The sequence below is a fragment of the Corvus kubaryi genome, unplaced genomic scaffold (assembly GCF_017639235.1).
Source record: "Corvus kubaryi isolate FWS band 111438036 unplaced genomic scaffold, C.kubaryi_AGA036_p1.0 37266, whole genome shotgun sequence".
In the NCBI taxonomy this organism is placed as follows: Eukaryota; Metazoa; Chordata; class Aves; order Passeriformes; family Corvidae; genus Corvus; species Corvus kubaryi.
Window position 1 is genome coordinate 5855432 of NW_024581081.1, and position 27575 is coordinate 5883006.

A 27575-nucleotide genomic window follows, 5' to 3' on the forward strand; every position below is an offset into this window, starting at 1 on the left:
GGAAGGAAGGAAGGAAGGAAGGAAGGAAGGAAGGAAGGAAGGAAGGACACTCACTACTCACTATAAGGCAGCCTCCCAAAGTCTTGTCACCAGCAAGACCTCACCTTTTGCTGCCTGACCTGGCTGTGATGTTTGTTCCTGGGTTTTGAGTCTTGGAGAACAATGCAGTGACATATTTTGAAACTGCAGCAGTTCATCATCTAGTCTCTTTCTTTGCATAAATAGGTGCAACTCCATGGACTTTCAGCATCAGTGTCTTGGCCCATGCCACGTGAGATTTGGATCCACGGTATATGATAATGTTTGCTTTTTTCCATTCTTTTTTGGTTTGTATGGTTGCTTGGGGAAGAGAAAGGATAGGATGCACCTTTTATGGGTTAATGAAAGTGTATTATACTTGGAGATGGGCGAGAAAAATCAGCATCTGAGAGTTCTGTGCAACAGATAAACATTGCCCTAATTTCCTCAGATAGCCAGAGCCACTCCTGAGAAGCTGTAAGCACTGAAAATCATGACTTAATTTATATAAATGGAATTCAGGATTTAAATTATACATAAAGATGTAAGTTTGATGCAGCAATCCAGGCTTAGCTACAAAGGGTGTTGACTCTTACAATGTTTGAATGTAGGTCACACTACAGCAAAACTCAAGCATAACCAAGATTTTACTTCAGATCATTCTGTGAGTACAGAGTCTATTAATTTTTGAGAAATTAGGGTCTTTTCAAAACACAGCGCTGATCTCTTTTGAAGGTCCCAAGACCTTCATACCATATTGAGCAATACTCAGCCTTTATGAATCTTCTTCTTTTGTGTAGCACTGATGTGTTTACATTGGCCACAGGACATTCACATGTACTGTGTTATTCCTAAATTCCTCTGATTACAACCAGCTTCTGAGCTTTTATGTTAAAACCTGAGATGAAACAATTTTGGTTGTCACACGAGGTGATGCAGCTCTTTCTGAAGTTACATGACTCTGCTGCTTTATACCCTGCTAACTGGGTCCCGTATTTGCATCTAAAAGTCTGACTTCATAATGCTGCTTTATTTTTGGCTTTGTGCAAGCTGTTTCTAGTTGAATCAATAGTAAAACTGCTCCTTAAGGCAGATAAATATGTAATTAGCAGAAATAATGGAGCAGTAGTCAGTCAGCTGCAAAACTGATGCTTCATCTAAATGTGTGTAAGGCACTTTATTTAGTTGGCATGTTGCTAGCATCTATTAAGTTAAATTATGAGAAGTGTTTTGAGGCCTTTCACACAGAATGTGAAGCCTTTCATTCCTTATTTACATGTGTGAATATATATGCATGGAAATTTCAACCCATGAATTAACTCCAGAGGAAAACAAACCACCAGATAAACACAAAGCCTGGGGATGTGTTTGGGTTTACTATTTTTTCCCCTTAGAAAGCAAAGAAGCATCCTTACAGAATTTTCTGATTAATTTATTCAAAGAACTTAATTGATGTATCACAACACAGCGCTATCATTTACATGGCATTAAAAAATGGAATTGCTTAGTTCATGGCACTGGCAGCAGCCAGCTGAGAGACTAACATGAAGTCAACCTTTGGTGGTCATTTGTTTGAATTTGAAACATGTGATTCTATTTAAATCTGACCTCTCACTACTGGGCGTTCTAAATACTGAAATACTATGCAGTGGTTTCTTAACACCAGTTAACACTGGTAGGGATGGATGGATGGATGGATGGATGGATGGATGGATGGATGGATGGATGGATGGATAGTTCCAGATCCTGTTGGAAGTCGCCATACATCTAAGAGTTTTCATGCAGACACAAAACTCATGCAAAGCAACTTCTGACCTTCCCTACAGGAAGAGAGGTTTTTAACTTATCCCACCTGATCCTTCAGGGTTTGGATCTGGGGACCTCCCACCTCTACAGGCCACTAAGCAGTGTAGAGTGGGGCACAGCTGAGGCACGGCCAAGACCTGTGAAGTGTCAACTCTCAAACAATGGATGTCTCTGCTCTGCAGCCCAAGGTTCTCAGCCAGGAACTCTGCCAGGGGCTGCGGGGGAGATGAGGGGTGAGAGGAGAATAGATGGGTGAGAAGAGAGTATCTCCATGTACCAGGGTGTTTTACCAGTAGCAAAAGAATAGCTGCAAAAAAAATTACAGATCTTTGGTTTTTAATCTCCCTCCACTCACCAACTACCTTGTCACACTGCCTCATAAAGATCTTAAAGACTGGTTTAATACTTGAAACTTCCTCTGTCTTCAAAGAACAACAAGACTTTGAGACAGATGTGGGAATTCACTTAGCCAAGCACTGCAATTTCAGTTTGTCTGCAATGATCTGCAAACCACAGACTCTGAAATGAGCAAGGGGTTATGTGAATGTTCCTTGTAAGTATTTATTTTTATTTTCTCTAGCAGAAGCTTTCAAATAAGGCATCTCCTGCCCTTCAGAGCTTTTGCAGTCTGTGCAGAGTTTCTGCAAGCCAGGGCTTTGCTTAGTACACTTAATTAGAGTTTGCTTATTATAACAGTGGAAAATACAAGATGGTTTGACTCTGGGAATTAAATTTTGCTGCATTCTATTCTTGGTTACCATCAGTTGCTTCCTAATATTGGCAAAGATGCTCACGAAATCTGGGCATGTCTGGAGCAAGAAAGGTTAGTAGATTTAACAAGGAGGCATTAAAAGCTGATTTAATAGAGCAGTAGCTTGGACTTTAGTGTGTAGCATAATTTCAGCATTGCTCCAGGGTAAGTATTCAATTTTGACTTTTTTTTTTTTCCATTCCAGACTAAATGAAACAGATGCCTCTCAATACTCATCTTTGATAAACATATTCTGAGAATCCTCCATCCAATTGTAAGTGATTACATGGCTAAAAATGCAGCCTGTAACTGAGAAAACAGATGTGGTTATAATTATCCCTGTGCCCTGCATTTCAAACATTAACTATTGCTGTTGGGAAAAAAAGGGCTGAAATCAAAACAAAGTGGGATTTGCTGCACCAGATCGTGAGTTCAGTTTGCCTGACACTATCTTCAGATATGGGCTGAGCCTGATAATCTATCAGGAAATCAGGAACGTTTCTTTATAACATTGCAAAGAATGTATAATGCTTCTTTGGTTCACTATCAGTTGTTTGCACATGATTCTTCCTAGTCAGGCATGGAACTCAGAGCGCCTTGAGTCTAATTATAATTATTTGAGTGTTTTATATCTACAACCTCAATTTTCCATACAGTTTTACTACCCCCAAAAGCAGTAGCCAGCTGTGCTCTGTCTTCAGTTATACGGGAATTGAAATGCCTTGATAGGAAGTTTGAGGTTGGATCACTGAAAATAACTTTTTCCTGTGGCTGTTGCGGAAAATTCCATTTGGATGTGCAAGCTTATCATCTGATCTTTCAAGATGCTGGTGAGATTAGCACTAGCCAGAGTGACCAGGCTGTGTGCAAGATCTCAGCCCAGGCTGGAAGGCTTAGTCCTTCAGCAAAAGTCACTGCAGCTGTTTCTGGTTGCTCTTGTTTTGCTGTCACACAGCTGAAGATGATTCAATTTGAAGATATAAGTGTCCAGTAAGTAGTCTGCAATATAAATCTATCTCTTCTGCTATTTTTTTCTGATTTTTGTTTAAAGGGTTTCAGTTCTGAAAATGTGAAACTCCTCTCTGAGGCTGACAAAGGTATTTTGCCCAGATTCCCATCAACTAACTGGAGGCATCTAACCTATGATACCTAAGGGCACTGGCTGTCTGAAAGCTGCAGATCCAAACTGGTAGTGTGTCTTTTTTCACTTGCCAGTCCAGGACATAGCAGGTATTTTCAGAGGGCAGTTCAACCCCTCCTGAAACAGGTGGGAAAATATTCTCCTACAGGAGCCTGACTGTGCCTGTTTTGTCTCTGACTGTAAAGGGAGCCTGCAGTGCTGACACAAGCTAGAAGCCTGGTGGTGGCCTGGTTCCCTGAGGTGTGTTATTCCAGTCAGCCTCATGGTTCCTTTGCTTCTGTTCAAGCTGGGGGAAAGCCAGTCTCTTGCAGAGCTTATTCAGTGCACTTGAGACCTGAATCTGTTCTTGAGAAGTGCTGCTTTTCCTTTGACTATTAGAAATGGGCAGCTCAGATAGCATTGGGATGAAGCCAGATTGTTTTCCTAAAGTCTTATACCAGAGTAGAGAGAGAGAGGATTTTTTGCAGAACCCGGGAGCTCTGTTGGTTCTCAGGAAATCTCTGTCTGGGACCTGTTGCTCTCTCAGATAAGGAAGAATAAGTGTTACCATCTATGGGACAAAAATGCCATATCAAAAGCTTCGGACTTCACTTCATGAAGTGAAAATATATGCTATATTGATTAGAAAATACTCTGCTGTGACATCTGAACACAGACATTCATGCCTGTACATTTAATTAAATGGCCTGCTTTTATTTCAAAAGCTAAATATAATGAAAAATTGTAACTTGTCAACACATTGCTCCATAGAAGGGGCCTTGCTCAAGCTAGTCCTGGTCACATTAACACAAGTTAGAAATACATGTCACTGTCTTATGTACAGATGAATGTGGCAATCTCTTTCAGTTGTCCGGAGTGGTTGGTCAATATGATCAAGCTACTGTGCTAGGCTTATCACTTCAGCTCCTCCTCAGCTGGTCAGGCTTTGGACAGAAGCAGGCTCATGGGATGGACTCGCTGATCGGGAGTGGAGGCATTACCCTGTAACACAAGGTAGCCAGAGGCTGGTGGTTAAAACAGGAAACTAATGCAAACTGCTTATCACTGACAGGCAACCTTAGAAATGAGGTGAGCACACCTGTGTGAATTGTGTGAGAAATAAGGCCATGCTGTCTGTTTTCCTGCTTTAATCTCCTTCAGGGCACAGCAATTTATCATGCTCCCAAAGTCAAAGCCCTTCTCAGTACAGAAGAGTGGGCTGAAGTTCCATGGCTGAGGATCCTTGGGACACAAGTGTTCAGGTCACAAAAATCTCATGGACTTTCTGGGTATGAAGTACCCCTGTCTACAGTATGTTCTGATTATATTTGGCTGTTGCTCCATGCATGTCAAATAAACTTACAGGATGGTCTCCCAAGAGATATTGTGGGGGCAGACAAGGCTTGTTTTCTTGCAAATCTTTCCTAAAGTTGGGCAAAATATTTAGAAATATCACATACGTGCATTTGTGAAGGAGAAAGTTGTGATATGTCAGTGTGGAAAACCATGTGTCCTGCTCTTGTTATAGACAAAAGACATGAGAGAGAAGAGCTATTGGAAGCTGAAGGCAGCTCCCAGGACACAGATGAGGGCAGGTTGGGCTGGTTCAGAACACAAGACCTTTTCTCTGCATTCTCCTGCACCTTGCGCTGACCAGCAGTAGGAGCAGCCGCTGCTTTGGCTCAGCAACAATCACCATGATAGCCTTTCATTAGTGTCTGACACTAATTAGCATGCCTTGTGCTCTCTCAAGAGCACCAGATCAGTCCTCACAGCTTTTGCTAGGCAGAGGATAACTTTCATTACCTGACCAGATTTGCTGATCTCCTGGTAGGTACCTCACCCCTTGCACATCTCCGTGGCCAGATTGTATCAGGCTGCTGAGCATTTCCAGCCACAAACAAGAATGATCTTGTTTGATTCTGAAAGCCATGACTTGGGCAAAATCCCATTGCTCTTTTCTGATCCATCTTCTGCTGACATCAACTTTATTTCTGAATTCCTTCCAAGCACAGTCAGAAGAACAAGCTGCAGGTTTAAGCTCACCGTGGGCAGTGAATTCCCTCTCGCATCTTAAAAGCCTTTTGCGTTTCCACAGCTCTGTAGCATCTTGTAGGTCTCAGAGGGGGAATTACAAGTTGTAAATTTCTTTACCCGTCCCCCTTTCACACTTCTAAGAGTGAAAAATAAAATGCTGCCAGCATTTTATTTTTGCGGCAGGGCCATCCCTCTGTCTCTGAATAAACATTTGTGTGAGGGCTCTCATTCTTGCCAAGGTGTTAGGATAACATTCTCATGCTGATTCCCCTGTCCTCCTTCAGCACCCCAGTGCTGGAGGTCTATTTCCGAGGCTTTGAAATGGCCATGCTCTCACCTCATCCCATACACATGGAAATGAGATCACCAGAAGGAGAGAGCTAGTAAATCCCGTGGGGACCCAACAGGGCAAGTTAGGAAATTATGCCCTTCAGTGTACTGATGGTTGAGTGAAGAGCTCCACATGGACAAAGAGGCTGCAAGGAAAACAGAGGAGGCCAGGTTGCCCAGGGCATGGAGGCTGCTGCTGAAGGGCTTGGGCCTCTTTTCCATCAAACTCCACTGCCCATTTCACCATTGTTTCAGGAAAAGCTAGAGCTTTTAACTGTTTGCTTATTGTTACGAGCAAAGGACAGAGGATTTCTTATCATTAGCAACTGTCTGTATAAGGGTTTGAATGTAACATGACCAAAACTGTGCTGTGAATCAACAGGGAAAGTACTGTCATCGTCCTTGTTTCAACACATGCACACTCTGGGTTCCCTGAAGAGGACACCAGGTTCTCAGGCTGCTTTTCATTTGGCTTAAACATCAGATGTTAATACTTTTGTATACCTTATAAATCCTGGTGAAGATCAGCATTTTTCCCTTTAGTGCAACAGAGGTGCGTTAAAACCCACCAGGATTTACACACGTGGGCCTCTCTTAAGAAGCTCAGCTGTAAAAATAATTCTCATCACACATTACAAAGTTGCCTGTGGTGTTAAACACAGCAGACATTTGGTGAAGCATACTCCTGGACAGGACCAAGCAGTGGTTAAGCATGCTAAGAAACAGTTCTCTCATTCAAACAGAGGCCACCAAAATGGTTTTTGAATAAGAACTCACTGAGTTTTCTTCCCCCTTTCATCTTGTCAGGAAATCTCTGTGAACTTCCCTCCTCTCCATTTGCTTTCCTTCCCCTTTCTCTGCTGTCATTTACCAGCCGGGCTATTTTCTTCAAAGTACCCTCTAAATGTCACAACCACTGAACAACCACAGCAAATAATGGAAATGCCCTGGTAACCCTTCCCAGAGCACTTATATACCAATGCTGAATAATTTGACCTGCTCTCATTCTTGTTCCCATTCTTGGGAACATATTTCACAGCAGTGGCAGAGGAAAGAGAATGGGTTTAAGATCTTGTTCCCTTTTCTCTTGGTTCTCTTTTGATGTAAGACAAACTCTACAAACATGAACTAGAAAAACCCTACAGCCCAAACCAGACACCCCTCAGAAGGAGTGTGCCAGATAACGCAGTATGAGGAACATTTCCATTTTGAGTGCTGTTGTGCATGCTTCACCATGTACCACTAATTATAAGAAAATTACTTAAAAGTCCTCAGGGACCTCTAAAAACAGTAATCCATAACAATAAAGGGCTTGGATATAGCAAAGATGTGCACATGTTTGAACACAGGGTTTCACCCTGGGAGAGGCAATCTGTGATACAGGATTTCAGGCAGAAATCCAACCCTTACTTAAGTTTTTAAAAATCAAGAGGTTTTCAAAGAGCCATGAGAACTGCTCTTTTGCCGATTCTTTCTAATGCATCAAAAGACACTTGCTGGAAAGGCCCACAGTGATAGGCATTCAACCATGATAAAATATGTTAAGATACCCTACTTGACTGAACTTGGAATTTCTATATAATTTCATTCAGTGTTGGTTAAAGTTCTCATCTCCCAAATGACATATTTCTATCTATTTGATCACTTTGAATTTCACACTATTTTGTATTCAAGGTGTGCTTGAAGCAGTGTCCTCAAACCAGCTCTTACCCAAGATGAGAAAACAAATATTGAAATCAGGACTTAAGCTTTGAAGATTATCTTATTGCAGCCTCAAGCAGATCTCTGGATCTAATCTAGATAAGGGCTTTGGTCACTGCCCCCTTTCTCTTTTACAGGGTCAGGGCAATACTGAATGCATTGTCTTTCTCATTATAGTTCCCCCTCCTTCCCTCCAGGCTTTTCACTGTACATAATTTGTCTTTCCCTAAGCAAGCCGCAGGGACCTTATCTCCTGTCACCAGAGAGAGCTTCAAACCTAATCTGAGTTACTCACTCTGTTTTACAGGTCAGGAGTGAACAGAGGTGTCCTCTTCAGCTCTCAGAGGTGTGGGTTTAGCCACACACTTACCTGTTCACACGTGTTCCTCCTGAGCTGCTTCCCATCTGCATCAAACGGAACAGTAGCACTGAGTGCAACCAAGCCAAAGCCTGGAGTCTGAAGCCCTTCATCTCTCATCTCTCAGGTTTGTGGTGAGGACAATTAGGGCACAGGTGGGGCTGGTATGACATGTTCCCAACTGGCCTTGTGGCAGAGCACATTCCTGTTTTGAGTTTGACCTTGGGAGAATTGTTTAACCTGTCCTCTGCGTCTTTATTTCCCATCTCTAAACTCAAGTTGCTGCCTTGTCTGCATGAGCAAATTAATCAACCTCCCAGAGAAACTCAGAGACTATAGTGACATAAATAGAGCTGGCCAGGAAACTCTTCTCAAACCCTTCAACTTTATTGCACATCAAGATAAAGCAATCTTTCAAAGGTTATTTAAGGGATTGGTAATTGAAACAAATACATACATAGAACAAACATCATTCTGACAGTAAGTATGTTCCTATGGGATGTGGATTCACATTCAAATTGTCATTGACTCCGGAGAGGGTCTTGAACCTCGGGCTTTCCTTTCCTGGAAAACTTCAGAATTATGGTACATCATAAAAGCTGGTTGTGTTAAAAAAATCTGACTGGATCTGAACATACTAAGAATAAGAGGAGTGTGATTCATACGTGCAAATTTTAAATGTGGACCAAAACTTACAGAGAAGGCAAGGCACAAGGGGGAATAAAAGAAAAAAAAAAAAAAAGAAAGAGAACACAAAAAGGCCTGCATATCTATCACCAAATGTGTCTTTTCCAAAGCGTGTGGAAAAAAGCATCATGGAGAGTGCAACACAGCATGCTAGGTGTAGACTGAATGCATAAACCTGTCCTCAAAGCACTGAGTAGCGAGGTGTGAAACAGACAAATTTAAAGAAAGAAGAGCTATGTCAGCAGCAGCATCAAAACGTAGAGACTAACACAGCCTTGTTTAAGAGAAATTAGAGGCAGGGAGAGAGGGAGGGAGAAAGTGTTGATACACTATAAGATTATCACACATTTCTAAAGAGGTCTGAAAGAACTGACTTCCTGCTGGGGGGTTCGTCTCATATTGGTGTGAACAAGCATCTCACTATCACCTGCAAAGGCTTTAAGTGCAAGTGGTGACACTTCGGTATTCACAGCCTGCCTTAGAAAATCCAGGGGAAGCAAAAGAAAGATAAAAACCATGCAAGTCAAAAGGGTGTTGCTCCCATTGTTCTCCTTGCTGCTTGGTTAACTGGGAATCCCTTTGAGCAACAGAGGGGTCACATCTGTCCAGATGTGCTGTGCCTGCATCAGACGGCAGGGCACTGTGGAAGCAGCTCCACACAAACACCTTTCATGATAATAATACAACGAAATCACCCTTCTTGGCAGGACCAAGCTCTCACAAAAGCATGTTTTTAGCAGAATATAATGTGCAAGAACACCCCCTGTGGAAGATGGCTATTACCCTCTGATGTGGCAGCACAGCCCCTTTTACAGAAAAGGCAAGACTGAAAGCATTCAGGACTGTCATGATCTTTATGGACTCCTGAGACTGAGTCTGAGTCACCAAAGATAAGAATGGGTGCACGTAGATCCTCTCCAGCTAGGGCCTGGGCCATGACTGCTGCACCCCTGGCCACGAGCTCCTGCTGGTCCTGGCCTGCTGGCTTGAGGACTGAATGTATTGCTAAGCATGTGAAAACCTGAAGGTGAAGGAAGCTGCTTGTGGCTGTGACAGAAGGGACCGTGAGCTTCACAGTATAATAGCAAAGGACAGGTCAGGCACCAAAAATAGAGGTGAAAGGAAAATTAGCCTGGGTTCTTGACATCAGGTAAAACAGTTGATCAATGGGGTCACTGGGGGACTGTGCTGAACTCAAGAAAGATGTTAGCCACGTCCTGTGTTTTGCTGCATGTGCTTCACACCTTGTAGACAGTGCAACACCACAGAGCTCTCCTAAAGAGAGCCTTGCCTTCCAAGGGGCACTCTGCTATCTCCAGCAGGAAGGAATGGGCTGCCAGTCTGGCCCTGCTATTGTACCGTGTAACAAGAATCTGGAACAAGCAGGGCTAATCAAAGTTCTTTATTTAGGTGATGCGAGTAACAAAGCCTGGCTTATTTTCTGGGAAGGGATGTGTGAGAGGGTTTCTTTTGGGTCTATGGGGAGTATGCTCTCAGTGTATGCTTGCCTAGTTTTAATACTTATCTCTGGTTTGGATAACCTCATTCATTTGATGTCCAGTCCTATAAAAAGGACACAAGTAAGGATGAGAACTAACATTGTGATCCACAGCCCTACAATATCCCACAGCCATTTTCCACAACAAAAAAGATGTTAATGTTCTTGATTCTTCTTGGAAGGCAAGATGTTGTCTATAACCACCACAAAAAAACAATCAAGCAAACTTTGAATGTTTTACTTTTCACTCTTATTAACCCCTCCCCAGCAGTCCGTTTCTCTTTTGAAACAGTGATACAATGTGTCTGGCAGACTTACTAAAGAGCTGTTCGAGCTCACTCCTGCATTTCAAGAAAAAAGTTATTTTCCCCCTTCTAATGAAAATTCACTTTTTTTTGGTCCTCCCTTATTCATTTATTTTTGAGGCGTTCCACCTCTGTTAACTGTGGGAAAGGCTGCACTTTGCCAGGGTACAGCACGCATTGTAAAAGTAATTCAATTTTACACCATAGCAATGACATGATCAAGGGAACTTTGAGCAGGCTTTGTGACCAAGAGCATTTAACAAGTATGTGAAAAGCTTCCAAAGAGCCCTCGTGAAAGAAAGAAAGGTTATAACAATAGGAGAGGCAGTTTGATAGTGGTAAATTAAGAGTCATAGGAGTGACTCTAATCAGGTTAGCTTTAAAGAAAGAGAAGCACCTTTATATCTCTTGGGTACAGGCCTGAGTGCATTAAGAACTGTTGCATTTGTGTTGGAAAGTACACAAATCCCTGTGGCACTCAGCACTTGCTCCTCCCTGGGCTGAAGAATTCAACTCTGCAAGGAGAAAGACTTTCCAGGCAAGATAAATAAAGCTTCAGAATTCGACTGAGTACCTTGGAAAAAGAATATTGAGCTGTTAGTGTTTTTTTAGCCAATATCTAGACCTCTTTAGGAGTTATCTTCCATTTTGTTCCCTGTGGAAACCTTCTGGCAGTGCCAGTGCAAGCATGGGGACAGTCTGGTGCGTTAAAGTGATGGTGAACCATTCACAAATGTAACTAGTTTTTAGGGTCTGTGGAGCCTGAGCCGGATGCTGCCCTGAGCTGTACTCCAGTGAGCTGCATCACGTACCACATGCAAGTGACAAATATTTATTTATACCGTGTGTATTCATTGGCACATTAGGTACAATGGTTCTGGGCTTATCAATAAAACTTTGGGCTGGTAAAGAATGTGTATAGAGATGTACACCTCAGTGGAGAATTCAGCTGTCTAAATGAATAACACAGCTACAGACAATCCAGTTGTTAGTTTTGTTGTTTCTCACATACGGCTTATTCAACAACTGTTATATATCTCTTACTGAGAAAAATGCTCAGAATTGATTTTGCCCAGGAAAAAAGGTTATAACTTGTCTTTGTTGGAGGAAAAAAAAACCCAAAAAAAAAGAAATGAAAAAGCTGGGACTGCCTCAATTTTGCAATCGACAGGGACACCTACAGGAAGACAAAATTAACACATTGGCATATTGGGTGTTTTCGGCTTTATTTGTTCACAGCTTGAGCCTATTACCTAATAGAGACACAAGAAAATGGCCCATCTGTTTGCAGTGGGCAAATGTGTGAGTAGTACTCTCTGGGGCTGCGTGGGAGAAGGGCTGCTTTTCAAGGACGTATTTACTTTACTCTCTGTTTTCTCAACGGTGTATATAACTCAATACTAAAAGGCTAATTTGTTTAAGAAAACCAAACCTGACTTCTTCAGTTAATTGCTTACAGAAAAGCTGTAGGTATTGCTTGGATTCTGTGTGCTTTGCTGAGTGCACTGGAGTGGCCTCCACTATGTGGCCAGCGAGGATGCCTAAAAGCCAGGTCGATGGCAGCAAAGCACTCATTGTTCCTGTCCTGCTTGCTCTGGTGGGGCTGCAGCTCTTGGAAGAGATTGAGGATGTGTAAGGAGTGGGAGAGAGATGAAAGTCTGTCTATCAAGGAATGGGGATGAGGCAGCTGGGAGGGAGAGTCTGCTCAGGGGCATGTGGGATTTGGGATATGATTAATGCTTTGGCAAAATGTTAACAAGAACAGGATCTGGCAACTGAGAGGAAATGCCTATGTGTTCTCTTGCAACCAGCCTCGAGCCAGAATAGGAGCCTATGCTTATGCCAAAGTGAATCCAAGCATTTGCCTGTTCATGAGTGGAATCAGGCTGTAATTGAAAACATGGAATTTGGAGATCTGCATCCTGCTGGACCCATTCCTCCAGCGGGAGCTGGATCTGCTTTGTAGCTCCTTTTATCAAAGAGAGACAGAAGAGACTTTTGGTAAACAGCAACACTGTCTCCAAACAATGTCAGCAGTCACTGCATCTTCTCCCCAGCATCTTCACCACTCACGCTTTTAAAACAATTTTTAAAACTCCTCCAGTCAAAACCACCAATGCCAGAGGTAGCCTTTACTTCTCTCTAGTGTGCAGGGGCAGAACTGCTTGAAGGTATTAGCTATGCTAAGCTTCTTAAATAACTATTAAACACATAAAACTCTTAAATGCACGCAAATCCTGTGTAGCAAATGGCAAACAATAAGGAAAAGCTGATCAACCATTATACAGCAATTTAATCTATGCAATTTGCATAATTTTGCCCAACAGAAGGAGGCTATAGCAGAACTGCTTCCTGGAGAAAGGCAGAAATGCTGTACCAAACAGGTAAACAATCAGGAATGAGGGTTTTGCAAGTCCTTGGCAAATTCTTGGCATAAGGACAAAGGGATTGTGATACAATTGCAAGGGATGTGATGCAGATGAACCAGAGGAGACAAAAGACAAGTTGAGAGCATGAAAAAAAGTCATTTTTCAGTCAAATGAGAGAATTTAGGACAAAAGTTGAACATGTACCTTTAACTCAGTCCCTCTGTATCATTGCTGTAGACTTAGGTGTTGGCATCCTGTATCTGAGCTATGGCACTCTGAAGTCCCACAGACAAACTGCAGCTACCTGCAACATTGGTGTGTGTGCAGCACCTTCATGTTCAGAGAGATCAAAGACTGGGGACTTCTAAGCATTCTGCATTACTGATGGCCACAAGGCAAATGAGCCACAAGTATCAGGAGTCAGGGCCACCCCACAATATAGCCTATGCCTCCTCTGGGGCTCCTACAGAAAATGTTTTCTCTGGTTTACAGTCTGCAAGGTGAGCTTATGTTTGTGGTAATATGCCTAGCACATTGTGGACTCCATAACACTAATCTAAACTTGCATATTTGGTGTGCAGATATTTCAGAGACAGGAGCTGTGCAACTTACTTGTAAGTAAATAACTGGAGGCTGCATGTCACTGCAGAGCCACCTGCTTAGGGTCAGTCCCTGCACCCCATGAATTTACACCAGGAGCTCATTAACAACTTAGTGCTGGGCTGCAAAGCAACCTTTTTTTTTCAGGAATATCCACTGTTATGTTCCCAGCAATCTGGTGGCCATCAATGCTTTGCTGATAAACTGGAAATCTTCACCTTCTTCTATCCTCACCTCTCAAATGACCCATGAAAGAGTCTTGGAGATCAAAGAAATCCTCTTCCATCCTTATCCTTCGGACAGAAAAACTGATGGGATTTAGCACCCATGTGGGAATATGAGCATTGGTAACTGGGGAGTGGTAGGGGTGGAAAATGATCGGGGGAGGTGGTGATGGAAGAGCCCAGAAGATGAATTACCTGGGGAGGAGGTGCATACTGAATTGTGGTCTCCATAGCAAGTGTGAGAGGACAGAAGAGAAATGACTTCCTCTGCCCCAAATAAAGATCAAGGAGTATTTGCATTCAAAGGGGCTGGGTTGTGCACATACCTCTTTGGCCCCCTTCTTTTAACTGGAAATCCTCACTAATTAATTGCTCCACAAATTCTGCTTCAGCACATCATATAACTGAGGGGCTTGCTTGTTTCCCCGGTACTGACTGCACGTGTTCCTTGCCCTTGCATTTTGCTCTCCAAAGCCAAATTAAAAGTATAAAGGAGCTAGGTGAGAAGATTAGGGGATTCTATGAGACTTTTAAAAGATCCCTCAACTCCAATATGTTAAAGTATAGGCCTATATGCTATAGACAACCACGCAAAATGTCCAGTATGAGTTATCTGTTGTTATTCCTATTTTTTTTCCTAGCAATTTTAGGTTTTATCTTGAATTCACTTAGTAAATTCAGCAACTTGTGGGCTTGTCACAGCACCTTAGGCAGACTAAAGTGGAACTGATGAATAATCAGTGATGCAACAGCTGTTATCCAGAGATAACAGAGGACTTCAGCCTGCAGATGTGCATGGGGTCAAGGGAGACAATGTTGTGCATGAAAAAGTCATACAATGGAGTTCTGTGTATTTTCTTCAGATTTCAAGAACAAAGAAGCAACGACCTTTTGTCTGCTGCTGTCATTCCCTGCTTCACCATTAAGGTAGTTTTCTTTTCTTTTCTTTTTTTTTTTTTTTTTCCTTTAATGGGAGGTATTTTGAAATAGACCCCTGTCAATCATGCCCTGAAAAAGATGAGCCCATCCACGAGCAGAAGCCTTTTAAAAAGTTTTAAAATATTGAATGTCAAACCATGTGGCAGTAAGCTTAACATAGGACTTTGGATACATGTGATTTGGATATATTTATTTCAAAGACAGGTTCTTTTTTAATCACTAAATATGCCAAGTTTTAAAGGAAAAATGAAAATCGAAGAAAACAAGACTTGCATTCAGTAAAGATCTTCCCAGCCTCCAACAGGGGTCAAGAGAACTGAGTAACAACAGGCAAATGGAGACAATTCTTTCTGTGTATCCTCCTGGTATCTGGCATTCCGTGATTTAAGAATTCCTGAGTTCATGCTGTATCTATATCTTTGTGTTGAATTGCATTCATAGACCATTCTTGTCTAGTTTTGTTTGTGTTTGTAATTGATACTATACAGGAAGAGATTCATGCTCTGTTTGTTTTGACCTTACTGTCTCATCGTTTCAGGTGAAGCCCGTTAATATTTTTATTGTGAGAAGTTGCGAAAAACTTTTACCTTGTTGCCTCTCCGTATCTGTCACAATGTTACATGTCACTGTTGTTGCTCAGTCTGTCTACTTAATCTCCACATTCTCAAAAACCACCTCTGCTTTTAAGCATCTTTGTGCGGCACTTCACCCAGCTCCCAGTGCAGCTGGGGTAGGAAGCACGGGGCGAGTGCTGGGCTGTGCCATCGTGCTCCGGAACGTGCCGAGCTTGCCTGAGCCACGAGCAGTCCCCGGCAATCCGGACGGGAGCAGGCAGCTCCTCCCAGCCCCTCCTGCAGAAGTGCCAAACCTCTAAAACGCTGCCGTGCCAGGTGGAAGCACGCGAGGACAAATTTGTGTAATGCTGTGCCACGGGGACAGCGTGCCAGGAAAGTCAGCGCACGTCGCCTGAGGCTGGGCATAAACCTCTGTCCTCCCGTGTCGGGAAGGAGCGCAGCTGTGAGGACAGGAGCCCCGGAGCAGAGCCGTGTGCCAGCTGCGGGCCCGGGAGCCGGGCGTGCTGCCGCCTGCCAACACCCAGCCCAAGCTCTCCCTGGAGCTGGCCGCAGGCTGCACCACGCCTTTGGCTGCCGGTCCCTGTCCCACATCCCCACCGCCCTGCCACGGAGCAATTATTTACTTCTCACCTGAGAGCCTTAATGAAGCAATTACTTTCTAACTGTTGGGATTTTTTTTTTTTTTTTTTTTTTTTTTAAAGGAAGGTGAGTGCTCACAGACCACGTCCCCAGCTAGGCAGGGGTGCAGTCATCCTCTGTGGAGCATCCATCATATTGAGGAGTCAGAGCTGTGTCGGGCTTAGTTGAGAAATGCGATTGAGAGCACACAACAGCTATGTTCCCATCCCCAACAGAGGACAATGTTGCTCTTCTGTTGCTCTTGCAGTCCATGGGAAGCTGGTGTTTGACAGTACACTCCCAACACTTCAGTTTTGTTTTTCTGTTTGGGTTTTATTTTACTGTTGTTAGGATTTTAGCTCCTTTTTGTTGTTGTTTTGGGTTTTTTTAATTGCTTTCTCCCCTCCTCCACACTTCACTCTTTTGGTATAGGACTGCCACTCACCAGCTGTTCACAATTCCTTCACCCCTTCTATTTTTCAGTACCACACTGCCCTGACATAGACTCAAAGGACATTTTATTCCTTGCAGGAGGCTTCCCACGCCCACTGAATACATTTAATAAAAATACTTTTCTCTTTCCTACCTTGGAGAAAATTTAATATATCTGTACTTCTCACAAAATTCAGATTGGCCAATCTATCTTCCTCAAACTGCCTGAGTTTGATTTCTTGAATGGTTTTAGATCCTAGAATTACTTCTTTTTCTCTCTCCTTGATAGAACAAGCTCATCCACAAAGTGAGTACTTGGTAAGTACTTTTCAACAAAATGTCACTCATCACCACATAAATCTGATCTCCAATTCCCTGCCCTTTCCATTTTGCTTTGTGCAAAATGATTTCTTTTTTCTAGGCTGAAACTTGCCCAAAAATCAGCACATTCACACATATCAGCAACTGGTACCCAAAAGAGGAAAACTGGGATGACATTGTGAAGAAATCAGTTACAGCAGAGTTGTCTGCTGAAGGAAGGAGAAGAGCTATCTCTGGGTGATGTGCAGAGCATGGCAACTCCCACTGTTGCTAATAGGAGAAGAGGCTGCTGAACTCCTCTCAGGAATGTACTGTTTCAATTTCTAATTGAGTTATTTGTTCACTTGTTAAGAACTCATCTCTTAGGGCAGTGACACTCAAAGACAATAATAGTGGCTGCGTGCAGCCACCAGGGAATTCATTGCAGCTACGAGACAAAAACTTGCTCTGATTGTTCAGTTGTTTTGGTTTTAACTGTCAAAACTGTGGCCACCATCAATTCATTGTGATCACACATCACAGCTGCTTGTCTGGGGGTTGCTGGTTAGTCCTATCTCTCTTTTAGGCTACTGGAGCAGGAGTGCCCAAGGTGCAGTCTAATGGACCACGTCAACTCATCTACAGAGCCGTTCTAACACACATCATGTGCATTCCATCACACATTGGCATTCTCTCTCTAATGCTTTGAGAAGGAGCATGAACAGACTGCAGGGTGCTCCGTGGCTCATTTCAGAGGAAATGGGGACCCATCACACCAACAGATCATATTTGCTCTCAGAGCAGGTGTCTGTCAGTCTCCACTTGCAGGTGACCAGTGCTGCCTTCTGTCTAGGTTCCCTGTCCCTGGTTTGCGTGTTCCGGGTCCATCCTTTTCCTGTGGAGCAACCTCACAGGCATCAAAACAACACCAAAGCCTGTTTTTCTAAGGAAACAGCAATGCCAGACTGTGTGCAAAAAAGACCCTAATCCAAGGGCCTCTCACAGCCAGATTGACTCAGGCCGAATCCCCTTCAAGAAAGATCCTCCTGATGAGATGGCTTCTCTTTCATTGCTGATAGACAACAAAATTAAACACATCAAACAAACTTATTTTCCAATGGCGAAGTTGCAAAATTTCACATAAAAGATGCACATTATTTTTATTAGTTTTACTGCTTTCCTTTCTTGCCTTTTCCTTTGGTTCTTATCCAGCTTCTGGAGGAGCCAGTGCACAAGGACAATCAGGAGCATGTTTCTGTGATGGACGCTAAAGGGCAACACCTTCCCTGTTTTACTGCACAATGTACTGTACTGTTCCCTTACCACAGCTGTTCCTCACATTGAACAGTTTTCTCTCCTGTAAATGTTCAGCTTTGTATTATTTTTTTATTATTTACCAGCATAACATCAAACCCTTTATTTTAACAGCCTCTCTCTAAAGCCCAGCTCTATAGAAGCATCTGCTTGTATGGCTTAACATAGGACTTGTATGTGGTTCAAGACCTGCAAAAAATAACCCAAAAGAGCAGAAGAAACTCAAGTACTTTGACTTTAATGAAAAACATTGACTATGGACAAACGTTAGTAATGTCTTAACAGTGAGATAAGAAGGTATTGATTTGCTACTGTAGGACAACTGCTTGCAACAGGAAAATAGGGGACCTCTGCAATTCCTGACATGATCAAGCAGTCTGTTGGAAACACTTCTTACAAAGAACTGCAGCCCAGGTGAAGTGAGGTCTCCAGGAAAGGCTGCAGCTGAGTTGAGTAAATGCTGATGAAGGAAAGTCAACAACAACCTGGGTAGGCCAGAAACAGCAGTGGGAAATAGACTTTGCTTCTGGGTTTGGGGCTCATCTCAGGGGGAAGCTGGATGAGAGTCCCTGTAGCAGAGGTGAAGGCTCAGGACCAATGAAGCCTGGATAAGGAGATGCCAAAGGCTGGCATCTGAATTACTGTGTTTTAGGAAGAGAGTTTCTGGCATTGTGAACCCTTTCAGTATTTGGGCAGAGAGTCCAGGTGCATGTGCACAATCTGTGTAGGACTTGTGCACGGGGCTGGATGTGCTCCCCCTGAACAGACCTGCAGTGCAGCATGCAAGGTATGTCTGCTGCTGCTTGAACCTCTGTTTGCCCTCTCCATGAGTGCTGGGGGAATCTCCAGGGTACATGTGGTGAAGGCACCCAGGTCTGCAGCATCTGCAGTGGCTGGCAGAGGTTACTGTCCTGCCTGTGGGTTATGAAATGCTCACAGTACACCTGAGCAAAGCTTCCAAGAAAGAGAGGAGCTGCATCTGTGGCAGATGCCTTTGTTTGCTGGTGATGAAGGAGCATGCTGCCAGCACCAGGCTGCTGTACCTGTCTCCAGCTGCTGACCAGAGCCCCTATTCTGCTACCTCTGGTTTCTCTCAGGTAGGTGGTCAGCAAAATACACAGGCAGCATAAGTCCCTCAAAATCTTACTTACTCCTCCTTGTTGTGTAGAGGCTGAATTCAAGAGATCTAGGAAGTCACCTGTGGCCAGCTGGGGCTTTGTGCCCAGACCCTCCCCAGTGGTAAGCAAGGCAGCCCTTCCTTCTCCTTTGCTCTCTCAATCAAAACAAAAAAAAAACAAGGATTACTCTTTTTTAAGGGTCATGTGTGTTAAGATAGCCAGCCCAGTTGTGTCTGGCACTGTAAATAAGGCTAAGGAAATTCAGAACTTTTCAAGATGAGGCAGCAGCTAAGCATATGCTTTGGAGTGGTTTTTTTTCCAAATCATTATTTTTTTAATAAAAGAGTCGGTTTTCTCTAAGTCAAAATCTCTTTCAGTTTGCATTCCTCCTCCACCCCAAACAGAATGTAATCAAATGAAGCTGGCTCAAAATACCTTTGTGATGCTTCCCAAAATGCCATTAAGAACCCACATCTTTTATGGCAAGTCACTTTTAAGGCTGAGACATATATCTGTTTTGTGGGGTGTGTGGGGTAGTATTCGATGGATGCATGCATCCCAGGCCACAGAACTGCAACTTCAGAATCTTCAACTAAACAAATCCACCTTTACTCAGAACAGCTTCTGCTTTCAGCAGTGAAGGCAGCCTACATACTGTGAAACTGCTGAAAAAAATCCAAAACCTAGAAGGTGTTTTTTCCCTAATAATACTTCAGTTTGAAAATGCACCAAGCCAACAGCAGCATAAGGGCACAGAGCAGCAGCATGTGAATACAATACAGGGCATTCTCAGCTATGACATGATCTCCTCTCTTTCAGAAAGGATAAAGGTTTCTGGCATTTTAAGCCCAAATCTGATTTTACTAGATCTGTTTTATCTTGAATTCACTGTTTTGCACCTATTTCTAGCACATATACCACATGTTGATTAGAAGAGACAGCTGTGCTGGAGAAACCAATCTGCAAAGTAACCATGTACACTGGCTAACACCAGCCACAAGGGAGGGGCATGGCAGCTTGCTTCTGAGCTTATCCTAAATCCTTTGCTCCCCCAGAAGTGCCAAGGGCTTGTGGTTAAGGCTGGGCTTCCTCCAGGTGAGGAGGGCACTGGGGTATGGGCCAGCTCTGCCAACTCCCCGGGGTTTGCCTGCACAAGCAGAAGGGCTGCAGTGAGCCTGCCCTTGCACACGAGGGAGGGAGCTGGGGGGTGCAGCCCTCAGTGCTTGTCAATCCATAGCTGTGAGACAATATTTTATGCTTCTCTTGCAGATTTGATATGATCAGCTTTGTTTTCCAGCACTGCTGTGGAGATTTGCCATCAACTTCTTCGTTGCATCGTCACTCTGTCCTCCTCCCCTCCCTGCCCTCTGTCCCCTTATTGGTGCCCCTCCACCTTCCCCCTGCTCAATCACACTCAACAAGACATTCTGAATTTTCCATATCTACTTTTTTTTTTTCTTTCCCCCCTCTTTTGTCTTCTGGTAACAGTGTTTGGCATTTCCCGGACAGCCCGTACTCCATAAGGCCTCAGTGTCTGAATACGAGGACGGCTTGAACATTGCCTGCTGAGACTGAAGAAGAACTTGAGTTAAAATAATCCTCTCTTTTGTTCCGCTTGGGTTGCTTTTTGTTTGCCTGACAGATGTTCGGCCCCTGTGCGTGTGCAAGGAGCGGCTCCTCCGCCAGGCCCTCTGATCCGCCAGCTTATTGATTTCTGCCTATCTGTGCGGCTTGTCTCCAGCCCTTACAGATGCGAGGGCTGGGGCAGCAGCCCCTCTCCCTCACACACAAATAGGGCAACCCTCTATTGTGAGGGGGCCAGCGGAGGAAAGTGAGCCTCACTCCCTCTTGAGCCATTGTGACAAATTCAGGCGGGTTTTGGGGGACAGAGGGGAGATAGGCATGAAGGACCGAGGCTGCATTCTGACAGCTTGTGACGCTACCACACAGGTGCCTGAGTAAACGGGAAGGAAGGCCTCAGAGCTTTGCACTGTGCCTGCGTGTTATCTCAAGTTCATATTCAGTCCTTTTACTGGGGAATGTCAGGATCAAAGTGGTGGCCAGGCAAAATCTTGAAAACCGCAGTTTTGCTCTGTTCCTCCTAAATGGCATTGCTGTGCACTGCTCCAAGTTTCACTGACTGGACCAGCCCTGAAGTCACTGCATGCAAGACTTCCATCTTGCAGTTAATGGCCTTGTAAGCCACATGTAATGCTGTTCTTCTATCTTGCTTTTTTTTGTTTGTTTTGTTTTGGCTTGATTTTCTGCCTCCTGAGTAGTGTGTCAGGGTGCTCTGCAAGAGAAGCGTGCTACGGACCTGTATCCACATTTTGGCATACAGTTGCAGGCTCACTTTGCTGATGACAGAAGTTTGGCTTTTGTTTAACCCTTGACATAAGTCTGCAGAGGTCTGACCTGTCACTGGCTCTAGTGCTCTGGATGGAGTGCAGAAAAGGAGGCAGTTGTTGTGCAGCACTCAGCTGTCCCCCCTCATTAAGCCCATGTCCCTGGAAAGCAGTCATTGTGCTTACTGCCCACCACATCCCTGTGACAGCAGCTCTTCACTGGTATCTGTAATGCACGTGCGTAGAGGATGCACTCCCAAGAAACACCCCTTTATCTGGGGCTGGGACAAAGGCTATAAGGGCAGCTCCAGGGTGTGTATCTCCCACCCTGCCAGCATTTTGCATCTGCAGTGAGCTCCCTGTCTGCAGAGTAGCTTTTCTACTCTGCACCAGGTTGCTCTGCCTTGTCTTCCCTCTCTCTAAAGCACAACATTTATTACTGTGCATATCAGAATCTCCAGAGCTGTGACTGTGTGGTAGCTAGGAATGGCACATCCTTTGGTTTCATTGATGCTACCAGGCACTAGGTTATCATTTACTGCCACAGTAGCTGGGCACCAGTTTATTGAAAGCTACCTAGTTATGTATTAATGACCTGCTGTTTGACAGATTTTACCCCACAGAAACAAATACAGACAAGTTTCTAGTGTACAAAGTTCATCTATTCTCCTCCTGAAGTGTTGCTCTTTGCTCACAAGGGTTGGGGTAGCTCGGTTTGGACTTGTTAAGGCAAAACTCGCACTCTGACATGTTGTGGTCTGTTAGATCTTACAGAGAGGCTGTCAAGAGCTGGCAGAGATACTTCACATGGTGTCAAGTGATTTATACTAACATGAAAAGCAGGGAGAGAGTTTGCAGCCTGTGGTGGCCTGCATTGCAGCTCCAGCTATGTTATGGTTACTGGATCTGAGGCTGAAACCACGGTATGGTGCCTCACAGTCGTTGGTGGGTGCTTCCCACCAACAGCTTACTGGGACAGGGGTCAGTCAGAGCTGATGGCAAAGGAGGTGACACTGTGTAATACTTCTTTGAATAATGACTAGCAGTAGGCTGGGAAGAGAGACTTGGACAGCATCCATGGGGCAGAACAGATGTTCCACACAGTCACATGAGCTCCTGCTGCCCACATCCCTCTCAGTGTACTGCAGCATCACAGGGGTCCCCTTCACTCTCATGATTAACATGAACAAAGGGTCCTCTCAGCATCAGCTCAGGTCTTGAGATTTCCTTTTATGATCTGTCATGCAGTCCAAGAGGGGTGTGTTTATGGGTCTTTAATTTAGGGAAAAAAACTTTGACAAGCCACAGTGAATTCAGTAGCCAGCAACTTTCATTACTCTGTTAGTCTTGGATCCTCCTTGATACATATGTAAAAATAAGGGAAAGTGGCTCATTTGGAAAGAAGAGCTGTGTAAAATGCTCTCTGGTTTGACAAGTGGGGCCTTGCCATGCCTTTGGGACATTCTATTTGATGTGTCTTTCAGTGTCAACAGGAGAGGACTGTAACTGCTGAGAACTACTCAATGCACACTCTGCAAAGGGAATTTTATCTTGGGAGCATCACCCAAATACTCTGTTAATTGGATTGTGTCTTAGTGACATTTAAGGTGTTGGGCTCAACATGCTGAAAACAAGAGTTCTGAGGCTAATCATCCAGAGAGCTTACCTGTAGCAAGCTGTGGGGATGGCCAGACTCCTAGTTCAAACCAGGAGGGGCAGCAGGTGATGTACGAACTGGTACCCAAGGGAGAATGAAGAGGAGAAAAAATTCCAAAATCCATATCCCTTGATCCTCTGCAGTGATCACACCTGCAGGTCAGGGTGTGGAGTGATAAAAATTTCCTCCGGCTTTCAGGAAGGGAATGCCTTGTGGGTGTAGGAGGATCAGTGAATACAGCCCTGTGTATTGGGTGGTGTCTGTAGGACAATGTAACTCACGGCCTGGCACAAGTGATTTTGTACACGTGCATTTTTGCAAAGGCCATATTATAACTCTCTTGAGGCTCTGTTGGACCAATAATATGGGAGGAGTTATGTACAGCAGTTGTATTTCATAGATGGTACCTGAAACCCAAGCTGTGCCCATGCTGAGTGTTAGAAAGGGAAAAATCAGTATTTGGATTAATTCCTTTCACTTGTTTCTGCTTTACTCTCACCGCCCTTCCCCTTGCTCCACAGCCTGTGGGTGATGTTGTTGTTTGCAGGGCTGTGTGCGAGCTATTCTGTGACTTTTCTTTAATAGCAGTTCTTTGAAAGTCTGCTGCTCCTGTAATGGGGGTTGAGCGCAGTTGCGTCACTGTTGTGATGGTCTGTCAAGCCATCTAATTGGTTTGTCTCATTAAAACTTACAATTGGCGTTTACAAGGCAGCAGTCCTGTAGTCCAACACTGTAGCTGGAGCCACACTGGCTGACCAAGTGCTTGCACGTGGGTTGGGATGTGGATGTGGATGGAAAACTGTGTCTCTCATGAACTACCCCACAGCTCCTAAGATAAAGCTTGAATGTATCAGGCCACCTCTGACTTCACCTTCTCTGTAGCGAGACTAAGTGGAGGAACTCAGCTAAATTCAACAAACAGGTGGTTTTTAATCTCCAGTTCAGAGCCAAGACTGCTGGGATCTCAAACTGGACACTCAAGGGCTATCCACTAGTTGCTGCTGGGTAGCTTGGCCTGTTGGATGTTCTTTTGTTAGCAAGAGCATGAGGAGGAAATGGTGCAAGAAAGGGGCAGATTTGTGTAGCCTCTTATCAAAACTAAATTCTTGGAGTAGTTCCAAAATGCATTTTGTCTCTGAATGGGAACATTCATGAAAACAACCCTCTACCTGTTCAGGTCAAAATATTAGTTAAAACATTGCAAGTGCATTCTCTTATGAGAAGTCTATTTTTTATTTTATTTTAACCTGAGCCAACTAGCCAAAAGGACCTCACTTACTTCAGGAGTCTGATTCATTGTCTTTTTAAAATTTAAATTGCAATGATGACTTCTAGCAGCATAGTTAAATTTATCTGTGAGCAAAAACTGGAGTTCAGAGCTCTAGGTTTGTGCAGTGAACATCAGTGTAGCTTTTCTGCTAACACTGGACTTAAACTAAGCACTGGGCTTGAACTAAACCACCAGAAACCCCTGTTAAATGTTTGTGCAGGAATTTTATGGGTTAAATCAGATATATGAATGCCAACATACAGAAACTGCTTTGGCCGCTGTAACTCCCCAGCTGCTCAGAGAAGAGCATCTTGTCTGTTTGGTGCTTTGCTGTGTTTGATGGAGAGCGTCCCTTTGACAGAGAGGCATCTTAACAGAGATGGAGGACACCACAGCCACTGACTTTAAAGGCTGCAGAGCCAAACAAAATACATTGAGTGGTTTAGATGTAACAGCCTGCACTGAATCAGGAGTCTCTCTATTCAAGGCTGTAAGCTTAATAGCTCTGCACTGAGGGCCTGGAGAAATGAGGGGGAAACCAGGTCCTCCTGTTCCTGTGGAAATGCTTTTGTCTGCAACTGAGCTATGCACCAGCTGAAAACACTTTGCATCACCCTTTAAAATGCTTTCACTTCAAATTTTGTGGGTTAGCTCAGGGTAAGCATTTCTCTTGGCTTTTGAGAAAAGCCATAAAAACCTACACTTTGTGACTTATTTTAAAACAGAGAATGAAAACACATTGCATGGCCCTTCCAAAGACAAATGATCTTTAATTTTTAAAAATCCCATCTAATTGTCATTAATCAAGCCATCCCCTGTGCTAATAAGATGGAGGCAGGGAATGGAATGTCATTCCAGCTCAGGCAGCTGTTGTGCATGTCAACCAGTTTCAAAACGTTTGGCAAAAGTTGTAAATGCAGTTCTAATGAGATTGGCTTGTCTGCAACTAGCAAACACATACCAGCCACACCAAAACGTTTGTTTGCTATGGGACTTAGTGGAGATTGTGTTAGCCGTTCTGCATTCAAGGGTACATGTCAAGAAAAGTTCAGATCAAGCACAAGGCAGTGACACTGGAATGCAGCTTTCTCCAAAATGATCACTTATATAAACCCTGAAAAAAAAGGCTCCACTTCATTTCATGGTTTTTGTTGTGTGTGGGGGGCATTTCCCCATCAGGACCCTTAACTTTCTGGTATCTTGGTGCATGAGGTTCTCTGCAAAGGCTGCATAAACAAGCTACAAACAGAAGTGTGTTTCCTGCTGGGATGTTTGAGGATGGGCTCCTGGTAGGGGACTGACTTTGGAGGCACTCTACAGCATCTCCCACCTGCCAGGTACCCCCAGCTGGTTATGCCTCCATCAGCTGCCCAGGTTGGAGAGGAGGTGCTCAGCTGATCCCCCACCCAGGGGCTCCAGTATGGGAGTGTAGCCTTGAAAGAGCAACGACCAGCTCGATCATCCACCCAATCTGACTGCCAAGCTGATCACAGCCAGCTTCCACGAAGCCTGGTCAAACAGAGGATTGGTCCAGAGGGGCTGTAATCCCGTTCAGCTAAGCCACGTCACTGGCCCAGGCACTGTGTGTGTCACATACCCACACCTGGGTGGGCATCTAGGTGAATCAGCACATTGGTGATTTCTTGTGGAACCATCAGAATCACCAAACCTGTGCAGCTGCAGAAAGCTAAGCAACAGAAATACCTATGTTTCAGGGACGGCAGGTCCCAGGAGTCACTAGCACTTTACCTCCACTGTGAAGTATCTACGTAACAGCACAAACTTCAACACCTTGTTGCTTTTCCTCAGCACAGAAGGGAATCCTGTTTTTTAACGTTCCTTTTATGGTGCTTGGAGCTCAAGTACAAAGGACTGGTTAAATTTCTGGTACCGTGACTACTCTCTTGCCAGTAGCCCTTTAATCTGTGTCTTGTGCCAAAGAATATTAATTATTGTAGGCTACAGTGAAGTCCATCCCTACCCCCACTTGAGCCTCTAAAATGAACAGTGAAGTTGAACTTTGCCAGCAACTGTTAGGAAAAGGGCCAAGAACAGCCTAACAGGAAAGATACTCAGGATTTTTTGTTTGTTTTTTCTGCTAAACCATGTTTTTGTAATTATGAATACTTTGTTGAAATTGCTTGGAAAAGGAAGTACACAGAAAATGGTCCATACAATTGAACTAACTACATATTAGTGTTGAAAGAATATAAAACTGGTCTCACTCTGTTGCACTCACACAGACAAAACCCCTTCTCAGAAGGAATTTGGCTTGAGAAGAGAGATCTGGAGACCAATCTTAGTTAACTTCAGGCCCATGTGCCTTATTGTCTGGTTTACGACTGCCCCAAATGGGCTAAAAGCAAAGGACATTCACACTAAACAAAAGCAATGGCTGAAAGAAAGAGAAAAGAGGAATTTGAAAGCTGTCATTTCCAAATCCTTTCTACTCAAAAGTTGGTTCCTGATTTTCGATAAGGGACCCTGAATAAGGCAGCAGTTAGTTTTTAGGAGCATAAAGTATCTTCAACCAGACTGGAGAGAAACAGACTACTTTATTTTGCTTGGATTCACGTGAATACTGCTTTAATCAGTCCCCACCTGCTCCTGCCACCTCTCCCCAAGTTTAGATTTGTAAAATCCCGAATTGCTAAAAACAGAGAAAAAAATTGCCAAAGCAGCTTGCAAGGATGTATGATTACAGGTATCAAAAAAAGGTTTATCAAACGTGGAAAATTACAACTTTGTCCCCTAAGTAAATAAATACTTAAGAATATAAAGGAATAAGATGCTGTAGGACCACTTCAAACTACTGTGTTTTATAATTTCCACTTAAATGCTTTTCTCTAGTCAGCAGCCTGGTCCTGGCTCCCATCACACTAAGGCATATGTAATGTTACAGGTATATCTCAATGTAAAAGGAAAAATGTCACCCTAGAGTGAGAAAGCTTGGTATTTGGTTTATATAACATCATCTTATGATTCAGCCTCAAGAAAGTCTTGGTTTTAGTTAGAAGAAAATTAAACTTATAACTGACTGATATAGTGAACTAAGCTTTTAGAAGCATATATGCAATATTTATGTCCTGTCAAGCACTTTCACTTTCCATAGTAACAAGCCCCCTCTTCCGTATATGAAATGGACTTGATGCATAAACAATATTGCTGGAAACACGTCCAAAATTAATAAAGACTTTGCTTTA

The 27575-nt window shown here is 43.7% G+C and overlaps 1 long non-coding RNA gene across 3 annotated transcripts; it reads left to right on the plus strand.

Moving 5' to 3' along the window:
- The first annotated feature begins 2292 nt into the window (after positions 1 to 2292).
- LOC121663183 lies at positions 2293 to 27575 on the plus strand. Of its 3 annotated transcripts, none has more exons than XR_006015558.1 (5): positions 2293 to 2377; positions 2781 to 2849; positions 8071 to 8248; positions 14668 to 16686; positions 16790 to 27575. It is a non-coding gene; the product is annotated as an uncharacterized LOC121663183 (long non-coding RNA). The 3 variants fall into 3 exon arrangements; XR_006015557.1 differs by having other exon boundaries at positions 14668 to 14731; XR_006015556.1 differs by having other exon boundaries at positions 14668 to 27575.